A 13,454-nucleotide genomic window follows, 5' to 3' on the forward strand; every position below is an offset into this window, starting at 1 on the left:
AAACCTCCTTTTTACCCCTATACACAACCCATATCTGAACACTAAAAGCACCTTACTACCCCCTCTATAGAACCCAACGCTGATCCCGAACAAAATCCATCCTTGAACCCGAAAAAATTCTGACTAACCAATACCAGAACTGTAAAAACGGTCTACTCTTATAAGTAACCGCTCCCTTAACCCTAAGAACTCCTTACTACCACTATACACCACCCAACTGAAAGCCCTAAAAGCTCGCTACTACCCCTATAGACACCCATCCCTGAAGTCTAAAAAACCCTTACTACCTCTGTACACTAAGCACGCCTGAGCCCTAAAACTATTTACCACAATCCCTGAACCCTAACAACCACGTACTACCCCATAAAATACCCATACAAATTACTGATCTATTTTGCACATTAAATAACTTTAAATTAAAATAAGATTACTTAAGGTTAAACTTTTAATGTTTCCTAATCTATTACAGTAAATTAATGTACATATATATATCTATATATACACACATCTATATATCTCAAATAAATACAGACTAAAAACTCCTAACACTGGATTATACACTAATTACATTAGTGTGTATATATGTAGATGCACTTACCTGTAGAAAGAATGTCTCCGATGTAAGAGCAGAGTACCTTTCTGGAGAGCTGTGTACCCGACCCTGGCTTGCATGTCTAGAACCACAATAATTGTTCTTCCACTACTCTTATTCCCCAGCCCCCACAATTCCAGAGACACTACAAGGTACATTGCTGTTTGTGTATCATTTCCCATGGATTTTGGACACTTAAGATCAAGGCTCACAGCAGAGGCTGTGACCTGTAGGAATGTATCAGTCTAAGAACAGAGCCCGGTGCGCGGAGTCTCAGTAAGGCTCTTAGAAGTGTTAAAAGATGCATGCATCTCACAAACCCTGTGCTTATTTAGCTCCCATCTGTTTCATCCCGTCGTAGAAGCAGGGCGCTGAACCTTTGTCTGCAGTTAGAAGGCACTACAACCTACTCCCATTTATTACACAGGTATTCCCAACAAATCCTACCCGGAGCCCAAGAGGCTGAATCCGGGATAAGGAGTTAGCATGCTGCAGGAGGGAGTCAACCTGATACTCAAACACCTTGACTCATTTTGTCAAAACAAAGGTACACGGTAACATGGCTGCTTTCAAGACAATACACCAACCATAGCACTGGGACGAATCCATCAAGCACAATCCCTGGCCACAGATATGAAACAGCCGGATCAGTAAGCCTCCTCCTGTTAGCAAATGCTCTCAACCTTTTATTGTCCTGGTCAGATGTAAAGGGCTAACCTGTGTCTAGCCAGGGTATCATATACTAAGGTGAACTCGTATACACACCTCCTGGCCCTCACTAATCCTCATACTATATTACGGAGTGCTCATGCAGCGGAATGTAGTTCAAAGCAGCTGCATAATAATCCCCTTATACTGCTTGTAAAATTATGATAAATGAGGTACAAAGGGTAAACTTAGTAAGGAGGTTTATTTAATAACACCTCAGCCATCAGACCAAGAATCCAACTGACCCACCAAGAACTCCCTTCCACAAACAGTGTTCTACATTCTAAAGAATGTACATGATGTAAGAGAAAGGAGGAAGACATCACACACATCCCTTCTATTATCAAGAAAATGACAAATTCAATACATGCTAAAAATACAAAATTCTCTTTGACACAAAAGTGTTTACAGAATAACTTAACTAACAAAGTCTTTGAAATGCGAAGGAAAAATAGACCTCCGTCCACTCCTCCTTGGTACACAACACAGATTAGAATGGTTGACATCAGCATTAATAACACTATCATGTGATACACCTGGAAATGACTTGAGAAGTACAACACGATTTAAATTCCAAATTCTTCCATCTTGTAATTTCACAGCATTTTTGAAACATTTAACAACTCGGAAAGGCTTAGTAAATTTGGACCAAGACATTGTTCCCACCGGTGCTTTAACCCTAACAAAGTCTCCTACCTTAACATGGAACATCTTAACATTCTTCCTTTTGTCATAGTTTATTTTGTTTTTTCCTTGTAATCTTTCCTCTCTCTCTCGCCAAGTACCAATTCTATTATCTTTGATACCTTTACCCCAAATCATCTAACCTGGGCTTAACTTCGTATTTGGAGTCCTCCCTTTAAACAGTTCAAAAGGTGATTTACCAGTAGAAGTGTGAGGAGAGAATCGATGAGCTAAAATACACTTCTGTAACTCCTCCTTCCCACACAACGAGTTCACTCTTGACAACTGAATATTTTCCTTTATCACTCTGTTGAACCGCTCAACTGTGCCATTCGTTTCTGGATGATAAACCGAGCATTTCTTATGTTTAATCCCACATGACTCCAAAAACATCTCCATCTGTTTTGAACAAAATTGAGGACCATTGTCCGTCAAAAAACTTTTAGGAAAACCTTCCCTTCTGAAAATATCTTTCAAAAATGAAAATAACACTGCTAGAAGTCACATCAGACACACTTAACACCTCTACCCACCTAGAATACAAATCAATCAGAACTAACAAATAAGGTGTGGTGTGCTCTCCAGCGAGTGGACCCACAATGTCCATTGCAACCTCCTCCCAAGGAGCATTGGGTAAAGTTCGACAAACCATGGGCAAAGTTCTTGGAGACAGTACTTTATCACTAACTCTACATAGTAGACATTCTCGCACCTCACGTTCAACTTCCAAATCCATACCAGGCCACCAAAAACTATATCTTAACCTCTCCTTGGTTTTTACTATCCCAAGGTGACCTTGATGAGCCTCCTCTACCAACCTCTTCCTCAAAGACTTAGGAGAAATTAACTTATCACCTCTCAAAAGAACACCATTGTCCACTGACAATTCATTTGCAATCATATGCCAGACTTTAGCTAACGACTTGTCACCACTGTTCCCTGACTGACACACATCAATAACTTTCATCAACTCAGAGTCATTCTTTAATTCCTCTTTCCACTCCTCTTCACTCACAGTTCCACTAGTTATTTCACAAACCCTTATACCATTATCAAATTCTCCTTCACAATTTTGATCTTCATCAGCTTTACCAACCAAACGAGATAAACAATCCGCTGTTATGTTCTCCACCCCTGGAAGGTGTTCAACCACAAAGTCAAAATCCTGCACACCAATTACCCAACGTCTTAGCCTAGAAGAGATAAAATCCAGACCTTTCTTTTCAAACACCTCTTTTAAAGGTTTATGATCTGTACACACCTTGAAACTAGTCCCCCCAAATAAAATTCCTAAATTTATTCAGAGCCCAGTAGATAGCTAATGCCTCTTTCTCTATAACCGAATAGTTAATATCCGCACCTCTCAAACTCCTAGATGCACATGCAATTAACTGTTCTTTTCCATCTCTATATTGTTTAAGAATTGCTACCAATCCTTTCGAACTAGCATCAGTTACCACCATTGTCTCTTCACCTGGAAGAAATGCCTGTAACTTTGGTGCATCTTTCAAATTCAGTTTCAATTCTTCAAATTCTTTTTGGCATTCATCTGACCAAATAAATTCTTTATCAGCAATTCCCTCATTGAAAATGACTTACTTGACAAGTTTTTAATGAATTTTCCATAAAACTCCACCATCCCTAAAAAGGAAACTAGTTCTTCTTTGTTTATTGGAGCACCCAAATTCACAATGGTATCTACCAACTCTTTTTTAGGAATCACACCCATAGAAGTAATACAATGACCCAGATAGTTTACTTCATTTACCGAGAATTTACATTTCTCATACTTTAACGTTAGGCCTGCATTCTCCAGTTTCTTCAAAACATGTTCCAGTCTTAAATCATGTTCTTTTTGATTTGCACCAAAAATTTATAAATCATCTTGGTAACATTTTACCCCTTTTATGCCTTTTAAGATTGAAGACATTATTCTCTGGAAAACAGAGGCTGCACTTACCAAACCAAATGGCATTCTCCTATATTTGAACGCACCCATAGGAGTGATAAAAGATGTTAAAATCTGTGAATTTTCAGTAAGCTCAATTTGGTGATAAGCTTGTGTAAGATCCAGTGTCGTAAAAAAATTGAGCACCATCTAAAGTAGACATAATTTCATCTATATTGGGTAAAGGAAATTTATCCACAACCACCTCTTTATTCAGTAAGCGAAGATCAATGCAAAGCCTAATCTTACCATTAGGTTTGTTGGCAACGACTACCGGAGCAAACCACTCAGACGCTTCTACTTGAGTGATTATACCTTGTTTTAACAACTTATCTAATTCCTGTTCCACTTTTTCTTGTAAAGCTACAGGTATTCTTACTTTAGCTATAGAAGGTTGTGCTCCACTCTTAAGTTTAATATCATGTTTATAGCCTCTCAAACACCCTAACTTGTCTTTAAATACATTTGGAAATTTTCCCACAACATCAATCTTGTCACCTACATCTAACTCTTGAATCTGAACCTGGGGTTCAGCATTTGGATTAAGCGTGACACCTAACAACCGTTGATGTGGCCAGCTTAATAAAACATCTCCTTTGTTTGCTACATACACTTTACCTAAAATCAATTTGTTTTCCATCTCAATGGTACCATTGAAATAACCAAGCATTTTTATGGGTTGACCACCATAACCACCTGGACTTACATCCATTTTGTGTAAAGAATTTTTCCTTTGAAAGCACTTGTAGAAAATTTCTTTATCAATAATGGTCAAATGTGAACAAGAATCAAATTTCATTTCTAAATCAACTCCATCAATTTTTACTTTACCCACAGGATGTTGATTTGAACCATCTTTGTTAATTTGACAAATTACTTCTTTTACTACTTTATTTTGAAACTTTTTCTGCTTGGTTTTGCAGAATTTCATAAAATGACCTTTTTTCCCACAAGCATGACAACTAACATTCATCGCTGGACATTTTTTATAATTTGCTTTCTGACCAGTCATACCACATCGAATACACACAAACGAGGTATCCTTTAAATATACTCCTTTCCTTTCAAGGTCAAACCTTAAACTGCAACTGCTGACCTCCAGATACAGATTAGTCGTTTCACAAAGTAATGTGACTAACACGCATTAATCACTGTCGACTGTTTTTCCTGCAAAGACTCGTTCTCCTTTGTTTGTTCTGACACGCTGACACGTGGTCAAATGACGCGCGTCGATCACCGAATCCAAAAGCAGGATTCTACTGCGTCACCATTGGCTTCTTGCCTCCCAACTGCACGGAGCTCCGGACTCGCCAACAACACTAAACCAGACCTCCCTCGATGTAGTCTCGTCTCGCCAACTCGCAGCAAATCCTTTTAGCCCGGACAGAACAAACAGCACGATGATTCTTGCCAGCACCAACAGCACGATTATTCCTGCTAGCACAATGAATCCTGCCCCTCGTCACACTTTTAAGGTATGCAATTCCTGCCGCCGGGGAAACTCGAAACGGGCTTCCCTTTTAAAACTCAGCCGCTGGAGGGGAATATTTAACCTTTCACGAAACGCTTTAATGTTTAACTTGCGCATATGATGTTCTCTAGTCCACCTGATTTCTCCGGAAAGCAACTTCCTTATAAGTTATATTAAATAACTACGTTAAGCTTCCCTCAATCAGATTAATATTATCGCGCGTAGAATACTCTTTATATAAAACAGTACCTTGACCATCTGTTATGCCAAAACATTCCGCAAAGCTTTAAAACTCGATGAACAGTTTCTTTCCGGTCTTTAAATCTTCCGCTGAATCGGAAAGTCACAACCGCTGATGTTGAGGTGTATCCTTCACTCTTCCTTTTTCATCCCATCAATCGTCGCCAATGTAAAATTATGATAAATGAGGTACCAAGGGTAAACTTAGTAAGGAGGTTTATTTAATAACACCTCAGCCATCAGACCAATAATCCAACTGACCCACCAATAACTCCCTTCCACAAACCGTGTTCTACATTCTAAAGAATGTACATGATGTAAGAGAAAGGAGGAAGACATCACACTGCTGGCCCTCTTACGCTCACGTAAGATAGAACAGCTGCAGGTCACGTCTTTCGACGAGTGCTGTCAGTCTACAGCAGCAGACACCCACCACGAGCTGAACAGGCATGGAGTACCCGAAGAGAGACGCCTCACACCGCTGGCCACCGAGGGACTCCAACTGACTCCATCACTGCAGGCCCCAACTAATTACACATGGCCGCTTACTGACGTTTCGTAATTACAATCATATAGGAGCTAACGATAATGAGGTGCATCCCAGCAGATCTCCTCACCATCACTCCCTCCAACGTATGCCAGTGCACAACCATGAACTAAACTAAAATCTCAGAATGGAGAACCCTGTGCTGTGAGCAGCTCACTGGACTGTGGCAATGACAAGTACCGTGACGTACCAATAAGAACACTGCAACGCCCTGAGGGCGTCACTGCCACAGGGAACGCCTCTCCGGAGTCTTCGCCCCTAGAGGACAGATTATTAGATGAACACGTCACGCAAAGCCACGTCTGGCGTAGCGGAAGCTACGTAACACCAAACCCGACGCGCTGACAATTGAAAGAGTGCTGTGGTCAGGATGCGCAGGCACCAAGAAGACGACGAATAGGCGGAGGCCCTGGCGTGCCCTAGAGAAGTGGCTGTACAGAGAGGTCTGCGCCTTGTCTACTTGAAGCTCCCCTCCCCTCCCATTTCGCGCAGACCACACTGGCTAAAATGGGGAGGGCGCGGACTGATGCTTGCTGAACAGGCTATGGCCCTACTGGTACCTTGTATCATATGATTCGGGACTGCCCAGCACTACAGGGATTCTGGGTGGCGGTGACTGCCTGACTGAACAGGGTATGCGGGCCTCCTCTCACTGCCTCGGTGAAATGCTGTCTCTTAAGGAAACAGTTGTTCTGTATGTAACGTATGTGGATCACCCTGGGGTTGGCGGTGGAAGACTGGGGACGCGATATGGACTGGTGTATGCTAGCCCAGAGAGTGGTGTATGAAGGCCGAGGTTGCTCCCACAAATGGGCAAATATCTGGGGACATTGGAATGAATATGAGTTTGTGTCTGTTAGAAAGCCTTCTTGGGTTTTTATTACAGAAACATGGGCCTCTGATTCCTCTGGGCCTGATCTGGTGGATGCCATTCCTGATGGGTATGCGCTTGCCAGGATGGACCGAGTGGGACGTAGAGGAGGAGGGTTGGTGGATTCTTTACAAGGCATCACTACTCTATCTGCCCCCTCAGATACCCTTCAGGCCCTACACTTTTTAATATCTCCCCGTGCTGCTCCTTTTGCGGGCATATTGATCTATAGACCGCCAGGACCCAGAGCTGATTTCAGCCAGACCCTGCTTAATTTCCTAGAACCCTATTTTGGCTGCGCTCAACTGACGGTTCTGGGAGATTTACATTTTCATCTCGAAAACCAAGATTCTAGGGAAACTCTTTCCCTTCTGGATTCGTTGTCCGCTTGTGGCCTTCAGCAACTGGTTAAAAGCCCTACCCACCAGGCAGGTCACATTCCGGATGGGGTGTTTTCAAACTATTCTAGGCTAACAACAGACTTGCCTATCCCGTTGGTCTGGTCTGATCATCTAGCTGTTCCTCTGGAGCTTCAGGCCTCTCCTGTAGATACTAAGCTGATCGGTCCTAGCAAGACAGAAATCCTCCTATAGTTACGCTTCGGTTCTAATGACACCCTTGCCCCCTTAGTTCCTAATATTGCAATCGCCACAGTGAAGGATGTCAGCACGGCGGCGCTTGAATTGACTACTTCCGTCACAGTGGCTCTGGATGTGTTGGCCCCTGTTTCTCTTCGTTACTCTGCTAGGAATAGACCCTCGGCCCCCTGGTTCTCAGAGTCTTTGAGACTCTTAAGGCAGGGCTGCAGGAAGCAGGAAAGGCTGTGGAGGGCGAGTTGGGACAATCAAGAGAGGGAAAAGCACAAACTTCTTCTCAAGGGGTATAAAGCGGAGGTAATTAAAGAAAAGCAGGATTACTTCTCTAAGTTGACTACCGCCCTTACCTCTCCCAGAGAACTTTTTAGAATTGTAGACTCTCTGTGTACCCTGCAAATGCCCGACCCTATTGTTAGCTCCCAGGATCTTTGTGACAAGATCGCCCAATTTTTTCACTCTAAAATAGCCGACATTTATTCGGCCTTCGAATTGCAAAGGGCATCAATGCCTCCTCCCCCACGTCGGTCACATCCCCTATCGGAAGTGGAACCTGGGCCTCCTCTGCGAGCCTGTCCAATTTTCCTTTGCTCTCCCTTCAACAACTGGACTTGCTTCTAAGTAAGACTAGGTCGGGGTCCCCTCTGGACCCATGCCCTCTTAAAGTTCTTAAAGACTGTAGGGAAACCTTACTGCCCCCGATCCTGGTCATTATGAACCGGGCGATGCAGGAGGGCATTTTTCCTTCCTCGTGGAAGAGTGCCGTGGTTAAGCCTCTTTTAAAGAAGCCAACTTTGGACTCTGAAATCCTAAAGAATTTTCGTCCCATTTCATTGCTTCCGGCACCAGCCAAGATGCTGGAAACTCATTTAAATGAGCATCTGGCGGCTTTCTTGGACACTTCGGGTCTCTTGGATCAGTCCCAGCATGGTTTCCGGAGGTTCCACAGTACGGAGTCGGCTCTCACGGTAGTGCTAAATAACATCCGCACTGAGGTCGACCAGGGACATACCACTCTCCTGGTTTTGTTAGACCTGACTGCCGCCTTTGATACCCTATCTCCCTCGGTTCTAATATCTCGTCTTGGGGAGATAGGGGTGGAAGGCTCGGCACTGAGCCTTCTGGCTTCTTTCCTAGACCAGAGGGAACAGAGCGTCAAATTGGGCGAGTACCTATCTCCACCCTCACCTGTGCAATGTGGGGTTCCACAAGGGTCGGCTTTAAGTCCGACCCTCTTTGATATCTTTGTGGCCCCACTTGCCAGGCTAATAAGATTTTATGGGATGGAGGTGGTATCTTACGCTGATGACACCCAGATTATGGTGTCCCTCTCCCACCCGGGCAGTGCCTCCGCTCTCCGCTTCAGGAACTGCATGGAGGGAGGCAGTTTCTCAGTGGATGATTTACAATTCACTGAAGCTGAACGCGGAAAAAACCGAGGTACTGGTCTTGGTGGAAATAGGGACATTTGGTCTGCTGAATGGTGGCCCCCCTCTCTGGGAGCGTGTCCTATACCTACGGACTCGGCTCGTAACTTAGGAGTTTTGATCGACCCCGCTCTTACCATGGCTCAGCAGGTAAACAGGACGGTTGCTACCTGCTGGGGCATCATTAAGATTCTCAGGAAAATCAAGCACTACCTAGCTCCGCAGGCTCGCATACAGATTGTTGTTGCATTGGTCGCTTCACGGCTTGATTATTGCAACGCTCTCTATGCCGGCATAAATAAGGGCCTTGTGCAACGCCTGCAAACTGCCCAGAATGCGGCAGCTAAATTTGTGCTCGATGCCCCCAGGCTTTTCTCAGCTACAGCGGCTAGGAAGAGTCTGCACTGGCTCCCGATCCAAGCCAGGATTGCTGGGGCTGGGGGGGTGAAGGACTTGTTGGTACCTTATGCCCCTTGCAGAAACCTTCGCTCTGTGAGAAAGAGCATGTTGTCAGTGCCCCGTTTTCGAAGAGTTAAATGGGGTGGAAGGGCTTTTTCGACTTTAGCCCCTAAATTGTGGAACACCCTTCCCACTGAAATTAAAACTCAACATTCTGTCCTGACTTTCAGGAAGGCATTAAAGACATGGCTCTTTGCCAAGGCATATCCGTAATTTGGTTTCCTGGTCTGTTTGATGTTTTTTGGTTAGGCGCCTTGATGCCTTTGGGCTTAGTTGCGCATTATAAGATTTATTTCATTCATTCAATATAAAGGCAACATATGTGAGGGTCCAACCCCCAACACCGTGGGCGATAACTCATCAAAGACAATTTCACTTGGCCATGCTGTGGGTTGAGGGGTGCCAGGAGACGGCGGGGTTTGATGTGGCTGTAAAAATGATGTCAAGAAATTTCACAGTGCACAGTTATGTATGTATCTTTATTTCTAATAAAAAAGATATGTTAAAAAAAAAAATGCAGAGGTGATCACAGCTGCCACCTTGATCTCTCCCCCATGCTCTCCCCTACTTATGGAAGAAGTACACATGGCGGGAACACCATCCGATGGTAACAGCGTTCTCCCATTACTCCCCTAAGCATCACGCCCACAGTAGACTAGATTGGGGCACTGAACATTAGGGGAGTGGGTTACCTAGGTGTGATTCTCTCCAGACCATGCCCCCCTCCTATTGACGTGTGACCTGGGTAGGCAGAGATCACATGTTCCTCTGTGGAGACTCACACCGGAGTCGTTGGGAAACTCATATCACAGACATTGCAGGGTTAATTTGAGGCCAATTGAGGGGTCGAATGGACCACCTTCATAGTGCTCGTACGTGAGGAATGCCTCGGGGAGATATATAGTATCTGGAAAAATCTCGAAAGGGAGCTGATGGAGGGTGAAGCCCACTTGACAAAGCTTCAACTAACTGCGATAGGAAGGGCACAGGGATCTCACGAACGCACACAGAAGGGTCTCTGGTGCCTGGGACAGGCTAGTCCGTCATGTGCGACGGGACTCCTGTCAGAGACTACACAGGGAAGGGCACTGATTGGGTCATATGGTGGCCTGGATTTTGAAGCCTGAGAGATCCCCCCACCTGTGTGATCCTCTCTTCGACAAGGGCAAATGGGCAGGTAGTTGTAGGCCAGGCTGCAATTAACCTGACCCTGAAAGACCATTTGGCAGAGGATTTCACAACACCCCTAGACGAAGGAACATGCCAAAACGTTCCTAGATGATTGCGATCCCCAACTGACAGCAGAGAATAGCGAACAGCTAGAGCGAGAAATCCAACTAGATGAATTACGGGTGGCGCTTAATGGCACGGCTAGAGAGAAATGCCCCGGCCCAGGCGGCCTCTCAATGGAGCTTTTTCACGTTTTCTCCACTAACCTCCTCCGTAAACTACTGGCATATCTGGCGCTGGGGGGGGCATTGCTTGATAAACCTGACATGGTAGACTAGCCATACAACACTTCAGGTTGCCCCCGGGGAGGCTGACTGAGGAGAGTGACCTGTTGCTGTGGTAGGGCGCGTGGTGACGGTGTTCTGGGCCTGGACCAGCAGTACACATACGTTGAAGATCGGCAAGGTCAACCGTACTCAGCCAAAACTCTCCTTTGCCCAGATAAAATCTAAGGGGCATGATACTGCGACAGAAGATGGCGACCACACACCTGACCCGCCTCCAGAGGAGACAGAGCGACATACGCTCCATGCTAGCGGCGATGGTGAAGGGGCTGCAAAGTAGTCTTGCTGTACTAGGCTCCAAGATGGATTCTCTCTCATATCGAATGGACAGGATGTCTGAGAGGTTAGATAAGCACGCTCAACGTTTAGATATGGCGGAACGCCGAGTCACTGAAGTCGAAGAGGCACAGACATCGTTGGACGTTGGTCACAAACAACTGGGGAAGGTAATGCAGGTGCTGCAGGATGAAACAGAGAACTTGGAAGAATGTTCTCGGCACTGCAATCTAAGAATCGTAGCCCTTCCGGAATCGACACCGACTGGTAATATGGAACAATTTGTAGAAAAACTGCTAGTCACCCTTCTTGGTACCATGACCTTCTCGCACATGTTTGTTGTGGAGAGGGCGCACCGATCCCTGGGTCCGCGCGCGGCGCCAGGCACTTCTCTGCATCCTATCATAGCGAAGTTGCTTAACTATCGAGATAGAGACTCAGCCCTGAAGGTCGCAAGGAACAAGCAACCACTGCAATAGGAGGGCTCCACCATTTCATTGTTCCCGGATTTCACAGTTAAAGTACAAGAGGCAGGTCGTCAGTTTGCTCCTTTGAAAAAACACAGCTTAGAGACAACAACATAGACTACGCAATGCTGTACCCAGCTAGACTTAGGGTCAATCGGCAAGGTCAATCTCGCATCTTCACTGACCCGAAGTTCTTGCAAAAGGCCATGAAAGAATGGTCTAAATGCAAGCGTAATAGCCCAGAGAGAACTCCATTGGAAGGTGCAGAGGGTGGCGGTTTGGATGAAGAAGACTGATGCTTGACCGCCCTTTCCGCAGATAAGATCCTCACTTTTGTCTTTGCTGTTGATGTTTTACTCCTTCCTCAATGAGGACTACCCGAACTGCAATGTCTTTTCTATATATGGTATTTTATAGTGATGGTATGTCCTCTACTGCTAGTAATTTATGTTGATCTTGATGTTGGGAGGGGTAGGTTGCTTGAATATACAGGATTGCTGTATATTGATGCTTTGCTGCCTGCTATTGGAACGTATATTTGTGACTCCCTATTATAATATGTTGTGGATGGCTTGCGGGGCGGTGGCCTGTTTTGGACTTTGTTTCAGGTCTTTTCAGTGTAGAGCGCGCTATCTCTGCCCACGCGTGTCACGCACATTTAGGGTTTGTGTATTGGGAGAGGGAAGGGCTGGGATCACATTTTGACTTGATTGAGCTGCACACGCTCGCTGTTGAGTTATATTCATTTTGGTTCTGGAGGCCCGGTTTCTAGTTTCTTGTCTAGGCTCAGTTGGGGACAGCCTGGCGTGGATGGGGGGTGGGTTGGGTCGGGATATTACTATGCAGGACATACGTTTTGGACACTACTCCCTTTATTTTACAAGCGCACAAGCTGTAGACCCTTATGGCTAATACGGACAGGTCGGAGCTCTTATCTGATGGGATACCAGGTAGTTATCCACACGGGAAAACACTAGGTATGATACGGGCCCTCACATGGAATGTGAGGGGTCTAAATGGCCACAGAAAACTACGTAAAGTATTGGCATACTTAACGAGACAGAAAATAGACGTTGCTTTATTACAATAAACACACCTACCACTTAATAGCCCTATGCTCCAGCGTAGGGAGCTGCAGGGTCTTGTGCACGCTGCAGGCTTTACCTCGCATTCTTGTGGGTTGTTAACTTGGGTTCGCCCTAAGGCCTCATTCACGCTGGATCCTCTGGTTACATATATTGATGGTAGATATGTTATCTCCAGGTGTCGGGGGAGGGATCTGGATATCCTTATCGTTAATGTTTACGGTCTCAACTATGACAATCCTGAATTTTACTTCGCCCTGTCTGATAGAGTGCACGCTTTGGGGACAGTCAAGCAGCTCTGGGGCAGCGACTTCAACTTAGTCTTGAACCCTGACCGGGACCGATCTGGGGGTCCGGCTAGGCAGGCATCTGCTGCAGCTAGGATGCTCTCTGATATTATGGTGTATATGGATTTGCATGATGTGTGGCGACAGAGGTTCCCGGACAGAGGGGGTTATACGCATTACTCAGCATACCACAAGCTACATACGTGTATTGATTATTGGTTGGCTTCTGGACAGTTGTACGATCATATAAGAGCATGCGAGGTTGTGCCCCACACACTCTCACTC

At 45.2% G+C, this 13,454-nt stretch overlaps 1 protein-coding gene and 1 long non-coding RNA gene across 5 annotated transcripts in view; one reads left to right on the forward strand and one right to left on the reverse strand.

Annotated features, from left to right (window-relative positions):
* Window positions 1-13,454, forward strand: part of LOC146830315 (uncharacterized) — a 122,820-nt gene that overhangs the window by 57,672 nt on the left and 51,694 nt on the right. The gene's annotated exons all lie outside the window — the stretch shown is intronic.
* HGH1 (HGH1 cochaperone) overlaps window positions 1-13,454 on the reverse strand; it is a 152,152-nt gene that overhangs the window by 10,256 nt on the left and 128,442 nt on the right. The window lies entirely within an intron of this gene.

Source organism: Triturus cristatus, chromosome 5_1, assembly GCF_964204655.1.
Source record: "Triturus cristatus chromosome 5_1, aTriCri1.1, whole genome shotgun sequence".
In the NCBI taxonomy this organism is placed as follows: domain Eukaryota; kingdom Metazoa; phylum Chordata; class Amphibia; order Caudata; family Salamandridae; genus Triturus; species Triturus cristatus.